This window comes from Colobus angolensis, unplaced genomic scaffold (assembly GCF_000951035.1).
Source record: "Colobus angolensis palliatus isolate OR3802 unplaced genomic scaffold, Cang.pa_1.0 Scaffold3, whole genome shotgun sequence".
Taxonomy (NCBI): Eukaryota; Metazoa; Chordata; class Mammalia; order Primates; family Cercopithecidae; genus Colobus; species Colobus angolensis.
In genome coordinates this window covers 24,186,780-24,203,266 of record NW_012116265.1, presented here as the reverse complement: position 1 = coordinate 24,203,266, position 16,487 = coordinate 24,186,780, and the positions used below count along the sequence as shown (strand labels likewise).

The window sequence follows — 16,487 nt, the reverse complement described above, 5'->3', positions numbered from 1 at the left end:
GGATGAGAAGGCAGAAGGCGGGTAATGGTGTGCAGTCATTTTAGACCTTGCCAACAGTTAGTAGGAAGTGAGTCGGGCAGCACATTCCACCGGGTGTCACATGGTAACAGTGGCATTTCTCTAGGCAACAGGTAAACTACTGACCCACTGGGAATGACCCAGGGTCTTCCCACAACAGGAAATATGTCAGCAGAACCCAGGGTTTGTGTCCCTTCTTTGTGTCTATACTCACTTCCATTGTGAGTTTCAGAAAGAAAATTTTAAAAGAAAAGTATTTATGAGGAAGGGATACCAGAGAGAGGAAGAGAGGAGGGAGACAGAGAGATAGAGAGAGAGAGAGAGAAGAAAGGGAGGTAGAATTGTGTGATCTTCTCATTCTTTATCTCATAGGGCTTCAGTGGTGGGAACTAAAATAAATATATATTAACCCCAATATGACATAGGAATCCTTTACTATTTACAGCTGATGCACTTCTGGGAAAATGTGAAGAAAACGATGTAAATCATCAAATTCTAAATCACCTTTGGGCTTCTATCACTTAGGGGTGATGTGTCCCCAAACTGGCTTCCTTAATGTGAATTATCGTGGATCTGGGGCACAAGGTGATGGAAGTTTCTGTTCATCTCTGGGTATCTCAACAAAACATAGCATCTTTTAAAAACAAATCACCCAGGGAAGAAAAGGTTCCTTGAAATTCACTCCCTTCCAAAGACTGGCTCTTTGTCATTGGAGAAGTTGCCTTTTGGGCCTGGTTCTTCCTATGTGGTTTCTTCTGGTCCTTCATGGAATCACAATGGTGGCCAGCAGGTCCTACTAGTGAGCCAGAATTGTAATTTTCTGCTTTGTTTTTCTTTTTCTTCTTTTTTGGGGCAGGGGGGAGATTGGGGGAGGGGAGGCCTAAGAACTAAATGCTCTAAAGGGTAAAGAGCATTTACCTAAATGTCTCTTCAGATCCTCTGATGTTCCTGCTACCTTCTGTGGATGTGCTTGGCTTTGCCATTTATAATGTTGTAGACTGACCCGAGGGAGTTTGTAAGGCACAGGACTTGCTGTGCATTTGTGGAGTGTGTACTTTACAAGTACAATCACACGCCACATAAAAACGTTTCACTCAATGCGAGACCACATCCACAATAGTGGTCCCATAAGGCTATATACTACCATATTTTTACTGTATGTTTTCTATGTCTAGATATGTTTAGATTCACAAATACCATTGTGCTCCAGTTGCCTGCAATATTTAGTACAGGTACATGCTGTACAGATTTGTAGCCTAGGAGCAATAGGCCCACGTAGTGCAGGTGTGTTGTAGGCTATACCATCTAGGTTTGTGAAAGTACACTCTATAATGTGCCCACAATGACAAAATTGCTTAAGGACACAGTCCTCAGAATGTATCCTTATTGTTAAGTGATGCACGACTGTACATTTTTATTACCTTTTTGGGTACTTCTTTTGACATCTTTTTATACCTTGCTCAGTGGACAAAAGGCATTTTTGCTTTTTGGATTGTCAAGAGGCATTTTTGGGGAATATTTCTGTTGGCCCTAGATATGGGACCCCAGGGCTGTCTACAAGGTGTGAGCCTGTTTTTCTGCTGCAGGAACTCTGCTGTGGGATGAGATTGGGGTGCTCTGTGACCACAGGCATAGACTGGAGGGCATGAGGGACGGCTTGGAAGGAGAAGGAACATTGCCCTCAGTACTGGCAGCTCCCTGCTCCACAGTATGATCTATTCAGGAAAGGACTTCCTGACTTGCCTATTGGAGGCCATGGGATGTATGGGGTCATTGAAGTAGAAGGCAAAGGTTCCATCTGCTCTGAGAAGCCCCCTGGACTTCTTGGGGAAGCTTCCATTTGGGTCAGGATGATCTCCACCACTATTGTAACTCTCCACCCCCACACCTGGGTGTTCTTAATAGGAAACACAGAGGAAGACAAATGGGTATTTGACCTAGATCTGGAACTCAAACTTGTACTTTCAGCTTACTCAAGGTTAGGAGGAGAAACAAGTCTTAATAGTAGCAACACAGCAGATAAGGTGGCTCCTAAAGCCTGCTTTTGGGAGGGGAATGAACTACAATCCAAATCCATTGATTCTCAACTTCCTGGGATTGTAAGTTTAGCCCTGAGAATAACTGCCCTGTGGAAATCTGTGTTGAGAGCCTGTTTCTCAGTGCTGCTCTTCTGCCTGGTGCTGGGCTGTCTGGTCCCCTTTCCCCCCAAGACACCCAGCCATTCAGGAGAAGCCAAGCGTTGCACATGACACTCCCAGCATTTTGACTCTTTCTTTCCCCATACTAATTTCCTCATCCCAGAAAAATTACCACTGGTCTTGAGCATCCCTTGTATGGATGCCATGTGTCAGGCTGGCAGGTGTTAGGACAGAGCTGGGGGCACAGAGAGGACAGAGGAGAGGGAGGAGTGAAAAGAGAGCAGAAGAGAGAGCAAGAGAGGAGACAAAGGAAAAGGAACCAGAGAAGTGGAAGACAAGAGGAGGAGGAGACAAATGGTTTGGAGAGGAAGAAACAGAAGAGGAGAGAAGAATGTTAGTGTTAGTGTGGAGGACAGGGTACTACACCTTTCTGAAAACTCATATCCACCATGCGGGGGCCCATCATCTCAATGAAGTAATTCTTGTTTTTCTCATACGCCTCATCATCAATTACCTTGATGTGAATTGTTTTGCTGTGGATGGAAAAATACGTATCATAAGCAAGGAGTAGAGTGTGGGACAAGTCAGTCAGGAGACAAAAACAGGAAGAGAAGGAAACAGTTAAAAGATTCAGAAAGGTCCAAGTTTGCCCCAACACCATAGGGGCACAGAGGAGAGTGGCTGCCCGTGGACCCCTCCAGCCTCACTGGGCTCCTCCTGGGCTTTGTGCTGCTTCATGGCGTGATCATATTTGAAGACTGAAAAGAAAGAGCTCAAGCTTCACAGGCGAGGGCTCTGAGTTCTAATCCTGGATATGCTGCGTAATCTTGGACAAATAATTTAACTGATAAACAAACAGGATGAATCATGCTTACAGCATCCCAGGGCAGTTGTGAGAGTAATGAAATAACATACACATAAAGGCTCGGCCATGAAGGTCCTCTTATGTTTGCTTCCTTATCCGCCTTGCTTTTGGGACAAGGGAAATTTTTTTGACTTTTGCAATCAGCTGACATTGATCCAAATGGTTTATTTCATAAGAGCAGAAAGGGACAAACTGGTTTGTGAAAATCTTGCCCAGAAATAGTAGAACTTCTCTTTTTCTGTATGCAGTGACTATCCCAGGGCAGCTGGCAGGAGGGTTGGTGGGGCGGGGCGGGGGGTGGATTTGGCTCATGTCACACATTCTGGCAATTCACAGCGGGCCTCGAAAGCTGCTGACGCTGTCTCCAAACAGGCTTCTGCAGTCACAGGGATGCGCCGGCTGGATCACATTAACTCTAGGGCTCTCAGAATTACGATTCCTTTCTCAGTCCTCCGACGATCTTGTGCCTAGCACAATTATATTGCTTTTCATGTTAAAAGGTATTATTTTGTTAATATAAACATTTGAAAATATATGCCCATTTTAATCACCCTGTTCTGCATTTCTTCTTCCTTCTTTCTTCCTTTGTTTATTTATTTATTGGAGTTTTAAAAACAGATGTAGCCCTGGGCCTCTCCAGATGGTTGCTTACTGCAGGGACATTTTGGGACCAGTTCCCAGGGAAGATGTTTAGACCTCTCCCGGTGGGTGTGAGACACTGCTAGGTGTGTGGGTGTGGAGCTGGGTCTCCCCTCAGTTGTGGGAGTGAGGAGGCCTGAGCAGGAGCCCTGGGCAGTGGCCATGGGTCTGCACACCCTTTCAGACTCTGCTACCCCGTGACCTGGCCTTGTTGGAGGAGACCGAGGCCTTCAGCAACTCCTTTTATTCTTTTTTCATAAAATAGGAATCTTTACATTCTAAACGGGGACAACCTCCCTGCCCTCCTGAGCTTCCCTAAGTCACCATTAGACCTTTGGATGTCTACGGAGCCTCCAGTGTTCACACTGTTGATCCTGCAGAATCTGGTCCTTTGATCCTGAAGTGAATGCAACAGCAGTTACCAAGACACCTGGCCCCCGCCACCCCACCACACGGACTCCAAACCCTCATCACTTGCCACACCCACCCCAGTCATGGACAAACGTGGCTCGCCACCATAGAAAGTGTGGCTCTTCAACTTGTGAAAGGCCATGATGCTTTGGCCTTCCTTCTTCCAGGTAATGGAGACAGATGAACCGGATTCAAATCCAGCCTCCACCCCTCACTAGCTGGGCAATGCTCTAAAGTTCTTCAAGTCTCATGTGTAAGGTCGAATAATAGCACCTACTTTGTGGTGTTCTTAAATGAAATAATTTACATGAATTGCTGGGCAGGGTTTGTGTTCCCTATTAAAAGTTTCACAAATAGCAACCATTATCACTAAGAGTAACAACAATCCCAGTTTGGTGGTTTGAGAGTAATATGTAAGGAAAGCTTATCATCTTCAGCCATTAAGTCAGAAAACTAGGGGAACTCAATAAGTACAGTTGGTGAACCAAGAGGTGGTTCAAGCTGGAAATAGAAATCAAGTCATGAAAGGTTTGGATAAAACAGTATGATAAATCCTAAATGGACTACTACAGGGGTTTGGAATGTTAAGCGTGGTAACAGATAGCAACCCCCATATTCTCTCAAAATCTAGCCCATGCCCCTATCAGCAACGAGCTCTGGGCTGGACAGGCAACATGTCATGCGACATAGCATGACTTGTGCTATTTGGATTGACATCTTAGGTGGGGACAAGAGATGCCATTGACATCTCATGTGGGGACAAGAGAAATGAGGACAGGTGTTAACTAGTGGCAAGAGTAACTTAGGTTAGCCAGCTGGAACCACCATCGGAGCAAGGAATGAATGGAGGAGGCAGGGTATAGGATTCTCCCATTGAGATCATTCCAGAAAGGGCATCACTGTTGGGACTTATGGTATTACCTTGCCTGGAGGCTAGAAAAATCCCTTCCAGCTCTTGAACACTGGAGAAAGTTCTCACTTCTGCTCAAGTCACAAATGAGGCTTTAAGTTTAATACGAGTCACCAGCCAGATCTTGAGTTTTCTTTCCAAACTTGTTCTTTCCCATTTCTGTCAATGGCACCATCATCTAACAAATTGCCAAGTCCCTAAACCTGGAATCACCCCTCATTCTTTCCTTGCCCTCACGCCTCCCTCTCTTTCCCAGCACAGTTAATTTACTACCACCCTTCCTTCCGTCTTTAAGACCTAGATCAAAACACCATCTCCTGGCCAGGCACAGTGCCTCCCGCCTATAATCCCAGTGTTTTGGGAGGCTAAGGCAGGTAGATCGCTTGAGGTCAGGAGCTCAAGACCAGCCTGATCAACATGGCGAAACTGTCTCTACTAAAAATACAAAAATTAGCCAGGCATGGTGACGCATGCTTGTAATCCCAGCTACTTGGGAGGCTGAGGCAGGAGAATTGCTTGAACCCAGGAGGCAGAGGTTGAGTGAGCCGAGACTGTGCCACTGCACTCCAGCCTAAGCGACAGAGTGAGACTCCTTCTCAAAACAAAACAAAACAAACACTAAAAAAAAAAAAAACACCATCGCCTCTCCCTTGGACTTTGCAATAGCCTCCTAAGAGATTTTCCTGTTCCTGCCTTTGCCCTCTGTATTCAATTCCTTCCCCACGTTATAGCCAGGGTTAACTATTAAAAATGCAACCCAGGTCCTATCATGCATCCTGTAATTGTAGCACATACAGAACCCTGACCATGGCCTATGGAAGCTTGCATGATCCAGTCACTGCTGACCTCTCAGACCTCATTCATAACGTCCTCCCCTTGCTTGTGTGCCCCAGACACACTGGTCTTCCCAGTCCTCAAATCAAGCCCTTTCCCAACTAAGGGCAATCCCCTTGTTATTCCCTCTGCCTGGGACACTCTTCACCAGGGTCTGCGCTTATCCTGATCCTTTGGGTCTCTGAGTAAACATCACCTCTTCGGAGAGACCTTCCATGGCTACCTTATCTAGAAGACTCCCAGCTCTACCACTTTCGGGCACTCAACACAACCTGAAGTTAGTTAGTTACTAAGTTAGGACGTAAGCTTTGCAAGTGCAGAGAACTTGTCTTTTTTTTAAAAGCCTGCAGCATCCAGTATCTCCAGGCAGTCTCCCATTCAGGGACTAACCAGACCCCACTCTGCTTACGTCCAAGATCAAGCGAGTTCTTGTCTATCTGACTTGCTATAGTAGTCCCAGTGCCCAGCACAGTGCCTGGCATACAGAACACCCTCAATCATGACTTGCTGGGTTACTCACAGTGAATTTCTAACACACCTGAGACTTCATAAAATGAATCTACTCATCTTTTTACAGTAAAAATATGTCATTAGACACAAAAATATTTTGAAGGCTACTTTCATGGAATGCCTGAGGATTCTCAGTGTGACAAAGAAGCTACAGACCCAGTATCATAAAACCTAGACCCCCAGTTTACTTAACATACCACATTTGTCTACTCCAAGGAAGATCTCTCCAATAGCAACCCAGGATATAACTTACTGGTTCAAGTGAGGGTTTTCAATTTTTTTTTGGGCTCCCTATTTCCAGTTCTTCTTCCAGCATAGTGGCAGTTACTTAATGGTCTTGGGGACAGATTATCCTGAGCAGCTACTCCTAGAGCCAGTAATGCTGTCAGAGGCTCCAGGACCTGCACCTGCCACTCCTCCAAGCTTTCTGCCGAGGGAGGTGCCAAAGCACACAGCGTTCCCAGAACAGACCTGGCTGAGCTGCTGGGGAAAGCTGCTCCCAGGAGATCTTCTATCAAACAACCTGCAGACGATTAGGAAATGCATGTCTGGGCTGCCTGGCTGGCCTTTTAAAATAGTCCTTTGCATTGAGGACATTCAAATCAGGCCTCTGATCCTTAGGGTACTGCAAAGAGGAAGGGTTCTCCTTAGCCATTGAGTTCTTTTAGAGTGAAAATGGGAGTAGGCAGCATTTATTAGTTGAATGGATGATTAATACATTGGAGGAGGCCTTCTTTATACAGGAAGGAAGAATTCTAAGATAATACATATGTTTACATTGTGTTCACCATCAAGAGAACCATGAGAAGAACTTTCTTATTTCATTCTTCTTATTTATTTATTTATCTATTTATTTATTTAGACAGGGTCTCACTCTGTCACCCAGGCCGGAGTGCAGTGGTGTGATCATGACTCACTGCAGCCTCAACCTCCTGTGCTTAGGGTGTCCTCCGGCTTGAGTATGTGGGGCCACAGGTGCATGCCACCATGCCCAGCTAATTTTTAAAAAATTATTATTGGTAGAGATGGGACCTCACTATGTTGCCCAGGCTGGTCTTGAACTCCTGGGCTCAAGTGATCCTCTCACTTTGACCTCCCAAAGTGCTGGGATTACAGATGTAAGTCACCATGCCTGGCCTCTTATTTCATTCTCACTTCTACTGTATTAACATAGATATTATTATTACTTACATTTTATTTTATTTATTTATATTTGAGACATAGTCTCACTCTGTCTCCCAGGCTATACTGCAGTGGCATAATCTGGCTCACCACAGCCTCAACCTCCTAGGCTCAGATGATCTTCTCACCTCAGCCTCCTGAGTAGCTAGGACTACAGGTACCTGCCACCACGCCTGGCAAAATTTTGTATTTTTTCTAGAGACGGGGTATTACCATGTTTCCCAGGATGGTCTCAAACTCCTGGGCTCGAGCAATCCACTGGCCTCGGCCTTCCAAAGTGCTAGGATTATAGGTGTGAGCCACTGGGCCTGGCCAATTGTTATTACTTCCATTTTAAAGAAGAGAAAACAGATGCTCAAAGAGGTTAAGTAACTTGCTCAGTCGCACAGCTATTAAGCAGCTGAGCTGGGATTTTAGCCTATATCCTCCTATTACACCTACAGCTTATTTCTTATGTGGGTGGGTAAGCTCTGGATATCATTCCCAAGCTGCAGCCACAGTGAGGAGGCACAGAATTTCTGCACTGAAATCCCAGCAGCACAGGCAGGTAATAAGTGGATCTGCCTCTGTAATGTATCTTGAGTAGGTGGCCTGCTAACCCTTCGGCCCTCCCATGCCAGAAATAATCTCTGAGTACAGGCTGGGCTTCTGACTCTCTGACCTCTTCCCGCCTGATTTCTACTGAATGAGTCTTTACCCTGTCAAGAAGGGTTCCCTTTCATCACTTCTAAATGTATCCTTGCTGCTCCAAACCAGCTAACGCTCACAGAGCTGCCTTGACCCGGGGCAGCTGGACCGAGCAGGCGAGGAGCTGCGAGCCTTTCCATGGGAGCTTTCAGAAGCCTCGTATCTCTGTGCTGAGTTCTTCTCGTAGTTTTCTTTATCTTCCCCGTTGGGTGTCCCTGCCCCATCTATTCCCCTGCCAGGTTTCTGGCTCTTTGAACGTGGACTGAACCCCCCACCGCTGCCTGCCACCAACAACCCAACACTGACATTTCCCTGACCCCTCTCCCAAGGTCTGAGGGTAAGGCCCCTGTTCTACGACAAGGCTTAAGGTCTCTAATTGGTGTTCCCTTTAAAATAAGTGTGTCATCTGGCCCTGAAAGCTGTGCTTCTCAAACTTTCATGTGCACATGGATCACCCGAGCATCTTGTTAATGTGCAGATTCTGATTGGGTAGATCTGGGGTGAGGCCTGACAGCCTGCCTTTCTAACAAGGCCCCAGCCTGTGCGGATGCTGCTGGCCCATGACCAAAAGATCCCTTGGAGAAGTCTTTCTGTCTCTTAAAGACCCAGGGAAAGAGGAGCAGCAGCTTGAATGCTAGTGCCAGTCAAGGATGAGGGGCTGGAGTCAAAGTCTAGCATTTCAGCCAAACGCTGGACTAATTAGGTCAATTCAGACATGACATCTTGAGAGGGACTTTGGAGTGCATCCAGAGTAGGGTGACTAGGGTGATGAGAGATCTAGAAACCACCTTGCAAATTAACTTACTAATATTTATGTAGTGCTTATTTTGTGCTAGGCAGAGCTCTAAGCATTTTGCTTATACTAAGTAATGTAATCCTCACAACTAACCTGTCACATAGGTAGAGGCCAGGCCAGGTGCTATTTTCTCTGCACATATTATCTCATTTAATATTCATAATGACCTATGAGGTAGGTGCTATTTTTATCCCCATTCCCGCACATGAAGAACCAGAGGACCAGAAAAGTTAAGAGATTTGCTTAAGGTTATAACTAAATAAGTGACAGAGCTGGGATTTGAATTCAGACAGTGTGGCTCTAAAGATTTTGCGTCTAGCAGCTACTAATAGTTTAACAACCAATGTGTGCAATTACTAAATCTTTAAGTCAGCTCTTGCAAGCTGGTAGGAGTCTGCTCTGGCACACCACCGACACTGTCAGATTCTCCCAATGTGCTTGAGAAAGATTGTGGTGGGAAAGAATAGTTCTGATTGATTTACAACTTATTTTACCACATGCTAGTGTTTGCTCAAAGTGGGTAAGTGTCTGATGAAGTGAGGCAAAAACGTGCTTATTCAAAAAAGTCTTTGGGGGAAAAAAGGCTTCAAGATTTGGCTTTTAAAAGGATTATGGGTGAGTGGGGAGGCAGAGTTTCTAAAATGGTCCCCTAAAGATGTTCTGCCCTAATCCCTGGAATGTGTGAATATGCTGAGGTATCACTCCTGAAATGTTATATGGTATCACAGTTACCTTTAAAATAGGGACATGATCCAGGCGGGTCTGATTGAATTGCATGAGCCCTTAAAAGCAAAGAACTTTCTCTGGCTAAAGAAGAAGGGGAAGCCAGAAAGATGCGAGCCACAAGGAAGATTCAACATGCTGCTTTGGTTTGAAGATGAAGGGTGTCTTGTGAACAGGAGCATAGGCAGCATTTAGGTGCAAAGAGAGGCCCCTGGATGACAGCCAGCAAGGAAATGGGGACCTCTGACTTCAAGCCACAAGAGACGGGATTCTGCTGTTGGCCTGAATGAGCTTGGAAGCGTATATTTCCTCAGAGCCCCCAGATAAGATCCCAGCCTGGCCGACACCTTGGTTTCAGCCTTGCGAGACCTTGGACAGAGAACCCAGTCAAACCTGCCTGGACTTCTGAGATACAGAACTGCGAGATAATAAATGGTATTGCTTTAAGCCTCTACGTTTCTGACAATTTGCTACACAGCAACAGACAACTAATATGGAAGGCTTATTGATTTTGTGGAGGCAGGAACCTGAACTAAATGATCTCTTGGAACTAGCCTGCACCATCTATTTTGTGAACAGAAAGAGTGTTTCAGGGTGTGTGTGAGAGCGTGCACAGACTCCCCTTTTGCTTTGGTATCTATTCTGGACCCTCCTTTGAGCCCTCTACTGCATGCAGCTTCTACATACCTGTGACTAGCTGGACTCATCAGAGATAACCTACTGAGGATGTGGCTTCCCCTAGGGAAAGTGTAGGAATATTTTGTCTCTACTGACCGTAAAGACCTGACTGCTGGACATGTTTATGGATGTAGACCCACATATTTGAGGACTTAATGCTCATTCTGTTAATTCTGAAATGTCTGGGTTTATAACTGGGCATCACAACCCATGGGTACCCCTCTGCTCTCCTAATTATCCACTTTCCCAGTGCCTGGAGAGCGTGTTACCTGTGGCTAGAGGGAAAGAGACATCTGAGGTAACTGCATGATTATGGACCTAGGATTTAGGGTATGATCAGAGGCGAGGCAGTGCCAAAAACCTCAAAGGGATCACTCGCTCTGTTTCCCAAAGATCAGGGCAAAATGAGGGAATTTCTAATTTTTTGGACATTAGTCTTTTCAAGTAGATGCCTTTTTTTTTTTTTTTTTTTTGAAGGTTGTCATGCCTTGTCGGGTAGCTCTACAGGGTAGAAAAGATTTTAAAATCACAAAATTTTATTCTCCCCTTCCTTTCTTAGAGAATAAAGACTTAATCCTTCATCCTAAGAACTGGAAACTCTCTGTAATGTCCATCCATCTGTCCATCCATCCATCCATCTCTGCAACCTGATCTTTTCCTTTCTTTTCTTTTCTTCTCTTTCTTTTGTGAGAGGAAAAAAAAGAAAGAAAGCTCTGTCACCCAGGATGAAGTGCAGTAGCATGATCTTGACTCACTGCAACCTCTGCCTCCCAGGCTCAAATGAATCTCTTGCCTCAGCCTCCCAAGTAGCTGGGATTACAGGCATGGGCCATCACACCCAGCTAATTTTTGTATTTTTAGTCGAGACGGGGTTTTGCCATGTTGGCCCAGCTAGTCTCAAACTCCTGACCTCAGGTGATCCACTCGCCTTGGCCTCCCAAAGTGTTGGGATTACAGAGGTGACCCACTGTGCCCGGCTCAGGCTGGAATCTTACTGTCCAGAAATGCAGACATTTACTCTGCCCTGCCTCCCAAAGTGCTGGGATTACAGGCATGAGCCACCAAGCCTGGCCTGCCACCTGATTTTTTCAAAATTTTCCACACAAACTCTGTACTTCAATTCTCTTCATTATGCCCCAAACATGTCATTCCTCTGCTCACCCCAAGAATCAATCCTTCCTTCCTTCCTTTCTTTCTTTCTTCCTTCCTTCCTTCCTTCCTTCCTTCCTTCCTTCCTTCCTTCTTTCCTTCCTTCCTTCCTCCCTTCCATAATAAAGATTTCCCTCCTTCTTTGCTGCCCTGTGGTGGGAAGTGCTTTATATTACTGCTTATGTGTGTAGTCACGTGAGTGGGGGTATGATGGAGTGGGCTGAGGGTTAGGAACATTGCACTATACATTAGTGGGAGGATCTGGCCTTCTTGAAAGTAGCCTCTATATGAGTATTGCCCGGTTATTCTCAAAAGGGAATTTAATCTTCAACCTTCGTATCAGTGGGCCTGTGAAGGTTTCATCTCTGCATGTGACTCAGTTACTTACAGTTCCATTTGGGCCCCAAGTTTGTCCTGACTCACTTCAAGGCGGCTGGGGTGGGGGAGACAGGAATATTCACGACTCCAACTCTCTCTTTTTTCTAAGTCAAGAGAAGTAAATATATGTGTGTGTGTGTATATATGTGTGTGTGTGTGTGTGTGTGTGTATGCATGCCAATGGTCTGGGAATAAATGATTGCTGTGCCCTGAAGTTGACAAATCCCCTTCTTGGAAAGGCAGTGAGAAGAACCTATAAAATCATTTTATTTAACAGTGTGTCTTTTCCCAGCACTGAAGAGAACAAGTGGCTGGTTATCTGATTCATGGCTTTAGAGATGTTGGATCTCTCTGTCTTGTCTTCTCTCACTGCTGGGAATCTCATTTTGAGATAACAAATTTGATCCAAGCAGAAAAGAGAGAAGTTTGTATTGTATACACATGAAACGTTGGGTCCAAGCAAAACCTTCTAATGATTAGGAAGAGAGAGGAGCTGGCTCTTCAGGACTTGCGTCAAATGCAGTCAAAACGCCCTGCCTTCCACCCTAATTCTCTGTCCACTCAAGCTCTGAGAAAGCCCATATTTCTGGTGGATAATTTCTAGAGACCCTTGTAAATAGCAAATCCAAGAAAGATTGCTGTCCTTGGGTTGAGCAGAGAAAATATTTCAATTAGAGACTTAATTGCATGGGAGATTAGCTGATTCTATAGACATTTTCTTGACTGAACCAATCAGGGACGTAACTAAAGCAGAGCTGCAGCATTGCACAACCGCACTGGGCTTCAGGCACACAGAAGCCAATGAGAATGCTGCCCCTTGGTGTTGTGCAGCGCAGCAGCACTGGATGACAGAACAGCCTGCAGGTTGCATGTTAGCTACTGTTACCATTTGGGGTGTGAATTGTGGATCCCAAAGGGGTTGTCAGAAATTTCCACCTGTGAGAATTCTAAATGACTTGTTTTCCGGTTCAGAGTTCTTCCCTTCTTCTCCCAGTCAAAGGGGAACTTCTTGTTTTATACCACCTGCAGACAATGTAGGACCCAGGCTACTGAAGGGATGGAGGCAATGGGCCTAAGTGCTTGTCCCAGCTCGGCTGAAGGAATACTGGATCCTTTGTGCTAATGTGACAATCTAGCCTGCTGCTAGTTTCACAGAACCTGGTGACCTTGGAAGGAATGTAGTAGGCAAACTTCTTGGGAGATAAACTTTAAAAGCAGAAGCTGAGATTTTCACAAAGGTGGAGAAGGGAGACAAAAATCCTATTTTCTTTATGCTTAAAGGTCTGATGTTATCTTTATGGTCAAAGCAAGAGGCTGATATAGAACAGACAAGCATAGATCCAGGACAAGGATCAGGGTGAGACTAGTAAGTCAGAGGTGCAACATTTAAGGGTATACCTAAAAACTCAGTCATCACGATCAATAATATGTTAATGCAATGATTTTTAAAAGTTGGAATTAATGCAACAAATCCATGAGAAACAAAATATCAAAATGTTAAATAAAGACAGGTTCCTACCCTGCCCTTGCTGACTCACTTCATTTACCTTAGCCTAACCCTAACCCTAACCCTAGGGAGGCAACTCTAGTGGTCCTCTGATGCCTTGCGGTGTAATAGACAGAATGACACCAGGTACAGAGCAGAGTCTGAGTTCCGCTGCTGCTACTTACTTACTATAGGTTCTCCTAAGCCTAAACAAGGAAGACAAGAGCCTGTTTCGCTTTTGAGATTGTTATGGGTCATGACATGAACAAAAAAAATACAACTCTTGTTTTTGGAAACTGCAGGTCTCCTTCAGCTGTGTGTGTGTGTGTGGTGTGTGTGCGTGTGTGCGTTTAATATAACTAGGGCTTTTAGTTCACCCTCCAGAGCTAACCCCTTAAGCCTTTCAGGAAACCAGACAACATTCTCAGCCTGTCAGGCTCTCTGTTCGTCTCTTCTGTCACTCCTCACTGGCCCTTCCTTGTCTTCTCTCTCACCAAAGGAAGTACCTGCCCTTTGCAAGAGCTCAGCTCTCATGTGCCTGCCCAAGGTTTGCCATAGGCCACATATGTTTCTTATCTTTAGACAATAGGGAGGAAATGGGAGGAGGGTGGAGTGTCTTCTTTGAGGACATTGCCTTTGAACTATACTCTGGACAGGTGTTGCCCAGTTTTCTCTGGCCCTCACTTTTGCCTTCTGCCTTGTCAAGCTTGCATGAATGGCATGCACTTATTTGTCAGCGTGGTCCCCCTTGGCTTGGAACCCTCTTCTCTGCCACATAACCCTACTCAAACCACTTTCTCTTCTTACCTGGCCTCTTGCAGTAACTATGTAATTTATCTCCCTGCTTCCATTTCTCTTAGCCTGTTATGGTCCATTCTCCCCTCAGCTGGAATGCTTAAAAACAATTTTTTTTAAAGAAAATTGTAACATGCTGTTCCCCTACTTAAACCTTCCATAGGTTCCCATTGCACTTAAAATTAAAATTGAAACTGCACAATCCAACCGAGGAATTCTGAAACTTTAGCATAGTTGGAATCATCTGGAGGGCTCGATAAAACACAATGCGGGGCCCCATCCCAGAGTCTGTGACTCAGCAGGTCTGGGTAGGGCCTGAGAATTTGCATTCCTAACAAGTTCCCAGGTAACACTGATGCTGCTGGCTCCAGAACCACAGTGAGAACTGCTGATCAAGCCTGCAAAGCCTGACCTTGCTGTCCCCACTCCCCTACTCACCTTCTACTACTTTTCCACCACCCTCTTTGCCTGGCCATGCCTGCCTTTGTTCTGTTTTCTCAAATGTCTCGTCCTCATTCCTGCCTCAGGGCCTCTGCACTACCTGCTTCCTCTGCCTGGAGCTTTCCTTTTCCAGATGGTCTCATGACCAGGTTCTTTTTAAATGTCTCAGCTTACATGTCACCACCACCTTGTCTGCCCGGTCTGCTTGGCCCTCCAGCTACTCTCCATCAAATCATTCTGTTTCCGTTTATCTTGTTTATTTATTTGTTTTTCAATAAATGGTCTGTTTCTTTCATCGGAACAAAAGCTCCGTGAGAGCAGAAACCTTGTCTGTGTTCTTTGCCAGCACCCAGCACAGTCTCTGGCACATAGACAATACCCAATATATATTTGTTGAATGAATGAATGAATGATTAATGAATACCAGTAAGTGGTGGAGCAAGAATTTGAGCCCAGGCCTTTCTAACTGCAGAGCCAGTCTTAATACTTAGTGTGTGATTTGTGCTAGGGATGCTGAGACACACTTGGCTGTCTCCCTGACTCTATTCTTGCATATACTACTTCCTCCGGAGCACTATTATCGGGCTACTCTTAGGAAAAGTTCACCTTGATAGCTCCTGTTTCCCTTCCCAAACAAGTCTAACCTCCTTTTCCTGGCCTTCAAAACATGGATGAAAATAGTCACCTTGGCTGGAATCATGGCTCTGCTGTCAAGTTCATTTATTTGGTTATGACTTTGGTTAAGCATATTCTCCATTGTTCTTTCCGATGATAGATGCCATGAAAATCATTATTCATTTGATCATTTACTGATTAAGAGCCTGGGCCTTAGAATCAGAGACGTCTGGATGCAGTCATTATGTTTTAGAACTTTTGACAAGTTAGCGAATCTCTATGAGCCTCAGTTTCCTTAATTTAAGATGAGTGCAATAATAAAACCTACCTCACAGGGTTTTTGAGAGGATTAAATGAGATTATGGAAGCAAAACCACACAGCACAGTAACTGGCATACAATAAGCAGTCATACATGTCACTTAATTTGATGATGGTCTGTCTGTTTAAGTTATAACTGGAGCAACCAATAAAATGATTTTTTTTTTCCTAATTCCCAGGACAGGGTCAGAAGAGGGTGAGAAGTTTGGCAGGTATTGGTTTGGGACCAGGTAGAGTGTTTTCTGAATTCTGTGGTCTGGTCTGCGGAAGAACTACAGATGAAGGAGTATGCTTTAAGAGGTCTTGAGTTTCCACAACATTTCCTTATTTTTTTTATCACTGCATATCCTGTCTTAGGAATTCTGTTTGGAAGTGGGATCATCTTTGCACTGTACCTGCTGCCCTAGTGGAAGCCAAATGCCTTTTCAGGGTAACATTCCCTGTTATCAAACACTGCTCTTTGGTCTCTCACAGGGTGGATTATGGGGCAGTTCATCTCCATGTTTCAATCCCATTAGTTAAACACAGACAGGCCTTCCAGGGTCCTGTTTTTATCTCCATGGGGGTATGTGTGGGAGAACCAATGGTATCCATATGTACTCTGGAGGGTTCCTCAACCTTGGATAAGGAGAAGTTCTCCGTGGATGTCCAGTAGGTAGAGGTGGCAACTGAATTTACTTCTTTCTAGCCCTGCTTTTATTGACAGATAAACCCCCCACCCATGCCCATTTCTTTTCCCAGAAATGCCAGAATCTGATCTTTGGGTCCCAGTACCAATTTCTCAAGTTCCTTTTGCACCCTGCCCTCGCTTCAGTGAATTCTCCTGAGTCCTGCTCCTTTACTCTTTTGCCTGGGCAGACTGCAGTGGCATCAAGAGTCTGTTTCCCCTGCAGAAGACGTCTGCCCTTCCTCC

The 16,487-nt window shown here is 45.1% G+C and overlaps 1 protein-coding gene across 4 annotated transcripts in view; it reads right to left on the bottom strand.

The window, feature by feature from the left end:
* The window catches only part of SLC8A3 (solute carrier family 8 (sodium/calcium exchanger), member 3), a 141,917-nt gene that overhangs the window by 17,227 nt on the left and 108,203 nt on the right, over positions 1 to 16,487 (bottom strand). The window lies entirely within an intron of this gene.